This window comes from Octopus bimaculoides, chromosome 12 (genome assembly GCF_001194135.2).
Source record: "Octopus bimaculoides isolate UCB-OBI-ISO-001 chromosome 12, ASM119413v2, whole genome shotgun sequence".
Lineage (NCBI taxonomy): Eukaryota > Metazoa > Mollusca > Cephalopoda > Octopoda > Octopodidae > Octopus > Octopus bimaculoides.
In genome coordinates this window covers 65,283,752-65,287,606 of record NC_068992.1, presented here as the reverse complement: position 1 = coordinate 65,287,606, position 3,855 = coordinate 65,283,752, and positions in this window count along the sequence as shown.

The window sequence follows — 3,855 nt, the reverse complement described above, 5'->3', positions numbered from 1 at the left end:
TATATATATATATATATTATATATATAGTTATATAATACACTGAGAGAGTATCTATTATAATATATGATATCTCAGTTCCGATTGATCTGTAATTTATCATCGTCTTTTTGCGGTAATCTAGAGGGTTATCAACATATTTTCATTGATGCTGTGCTTCCCCAATACAATCACACGCACAAACACAAACACACACAAACACACGTACGAACACACAGACATACGCATGCACAAAAATACCCTCATATATATATATATATATATATATATATATATATATATGAATACACACATATGGAAGTGCATCACGCTATCTATCAAGCTATGTTGCTATGCAAACGCACTCTCACACACACACATATGTATATAGATATACACATAAATATATGTGCTTATATATATATATATGTGTGTGTGTGTGTATGTATATAACTGTCTTTCGATATATATATGCAATATTCTGTTGAAAACCTAGTAGAATACAGTATAAAGCTCATTTCTATATTTAAGAGATGAGGAATTATGTACATTGTTTACATTATTTACATTCACTTCACTACCGAGCGTAGCTCTGTGTGCCTTGGGTATGTATTGTTGTTTGCTGTGATGCTTTTCTGGTCCCCAAGACACCTGATGAAGGTTGGAGGGTCTATCGGCCGAAACGTCGTGTTAACAACAAACACGATGAGGACAAATATCCGTCAAACGTAAATAATGTAAATAAGTATGAATCTCATCCACCTTCAGATTATGCGTACTTCCAGGTTTGCGTTTGGGCATCTGTCGTGTGTGAATAGACAATTGTGCATCCTACTACATTTACAAATTCAAAGCATTTTGCCAACGGCACTTGAGCACCAACACACCCTAATAAGCTCAGTGACTATTACTAAATTCAGGCCACGACAGACAGAGGGGGAGTTCTTAAGAAACATAGGAGTGAACGTGACCGACTTTGAAGAGATTATTGAGGTATTCTGTTAGAACCGGCTGATCAAACATCCTCGACTGAAGAGTTACTTACAGAAAAGTTCTACTCTCAACGTAGCAGACAATCTGAAGGACTAGATTTGCGGTACGTGTGAATATGTGCTTCTTTCCAAAGTAGCTTTCATAAAACCAATCAAATTCTACATACGCAAACTGAAACGCTTGACGAATACCTGTCTCTTTTCTCTACCACCTAAATACACGACATGTGCGTTGCAAAATCCGCAACGCGAAACCTTGATGTGCTTGTGTTTGTGTGTGTATCTGCGAGCATACATGTCTGCATTCATATTCTTCGTAAATTTTCTTGACTGTAGTCAACTCAGCCATTGCAGAGCTCCAAATGCCGATATAATATACTCTTACCTTAACACATAAACGTGTTATATATACGTGTGTGTGTGTGTGTATGTGTGTGTGTGTGTGTGTGTATACGCTATACAAATGTGCAGAGACACACGCGCATATACCATGCACACACAGATAAACACATGCTATATATATTAAACTAACTGCAATATTACCGAGTGAAAAAGTCACGTGTTAATGTCATAAATTTTATTATTCCCACTATACTCTTACCACTTACAAGTCAAAAAATTGTGTCAATATTTCTATATTTACACATATAATAAACAGTTCTCTTGATGTTATGTCATGAAAATATTTTATTGATTTTCATTAGGTTTTACTTCTGCATAACTTAGATTTCTTTTGTATCTTGATTTCTGCTTTTTTTCGGTTTTTGGTGGGGAGGGGGAATACTTTTTTTTCATTTTAAGAAAAAATTCCGATCTATTTTTACGTGAATGAGTCATATTCTCTTCACATATATGACGGCTGCTAAATAGATATCTGGCTTTCATATTTTGGTTTTCTTTCAGGAAGCTGTGAGAAATAAAAGACAAGCTATATATATATATATATATATATATATATATATATATATATATATACATACATAGGCGCAGAAGTGGCTGTTTAAAATGTTTGCTTCCTTGCCAAATGGTTCCAGATTCAGTCCCACTGCGTCACACCATAGGTAAGTGAGTCTTCTAGGATAAACGCGGGCCTATCAGAGCCTTCTGAATGGAATTGGACAGAAGGAAACTGAAAGAAACCCGTCGTGCATATCATTTATGTATATATGTTTTTGATTCTTTTACTTGTTTCAGTCATTTCGACTGCGGTCATGCTGGAGCACCGACTTTATATATATATATACATATATATATATAAATATATATATATATACATATATATATATATATAAATATATATATATATATAAGACAGAAAGTGAGAGAGAGAGAGAGAGAAAGAAAGAGAGAGAGTGGCAGAGATAGAGAGAAATCGAAGTACATGTATAAGTGACTGACTTTCACACAGTTTTTGTTTGTCCAATTCACTCTCCAGTTTGGTTTTATGAGTAAATGACTGAGTGACAATCTGGATAAGCTTGGGTTTTCAGAAAAAAGAAATCAACCATTACAAATACAATCAATCTGTAAGTGGAACAATAAGCATTTGCAAGACATTTGTCAAGTTTAATATGTGGCATTTTGTTATCCTCATTCTAACGATGAAGCATTGTATCTCTGTTAGAAACCAGTTCCCTCCTCACAGGAAGAATTTTAATAATTAAAAACGGAAAAAAATCATACACATATAGAACTGGCAGAATCACCAGAGAACAGAATAGATTGACTTGCGGGTGAAAATCGTTCTGGTTCTCTGGATGTTGAGATCAAATACTGATGTAGTTAGTTTTGCCTTTCATCTTCTCAGATTCGATAAATGATAAAAATTCTCTATAATCTCTCTCTCTCTCTCTCTTTCTCTCGCTTTGCCTGTGCCTCTTTCAAAAATAAAGTGTTTGATGTATAAGTATTATGTATATACATGCAATAATATCTATATGCATATGCATTAGTGTGTTTATAGTAGAAACACGTACTTCACATGAAATATCGAAATTCGTCTCAAGTATTTTTACCGAGATCGCAATAAAGAACTTAATTCTACGACAAAAGCCTGAAAAATATATTTAAAACCCAAGACTGAATGTTTTATGCATCAATATAAAACATTTGTGTCCTTATTAACTCGCTGGATTAAGCTACGCAACCATAGCACCCATGCGCGCGCGCACATGTATGTATGCATGTATGTATGTATACCAATACATATGAACAAATGTGTATGTTTATAATGAGTGCGTGCGTTTGCGTATTTTTTTATGTATGCGGCCAATGGGGAAGAAAATACAGTCTATAAATGTGTCTGATATATTTTATTGCATGGCCTTGTATTGTGTGTTGGTTGTTATTTCTGTCATATTTGTAGATTGCAGCCAAAGATATTTCGAAAAGTTGGACTGTTTAGTATTTGATGAATCTACAGAATCTGTATTACGAGAAGATAAAATAAAATGAAATAAAATGAAAGAAAAATATTATTGAAACTAAATCAATCTTTAGAGGTTTTTATCATCTTGAAGCAGTGTAGTCCATTTCCTTCTGTCTCTGACTTCCTCTTTATAATAAAACTACGTCAAATAACGGCAATATTTTGTGATATATTTTTTATATAGCCTGTCGCAAGAATTATTTGCAGTACGGTTTATGTTACTCTTTCTCAAACAAGTTCATGCTACCATTCGCTTTTCTTCTTTTTCTATTCAGTTCCTTATCTTTTGTCTTTTTGTTATTTTTCCTTCATTTTCATTACTTTGTTACCATTCTCTATTTGTATTTCGTGTCCACGTTTGTTTTCTCCCCGTCCACAGCTTTGTATTGCTTTTTTGGGTTGTATTTTCCTTTTCACACATGTTTTACCCTAAACCACTGTCACTTCTATCTCTCTCC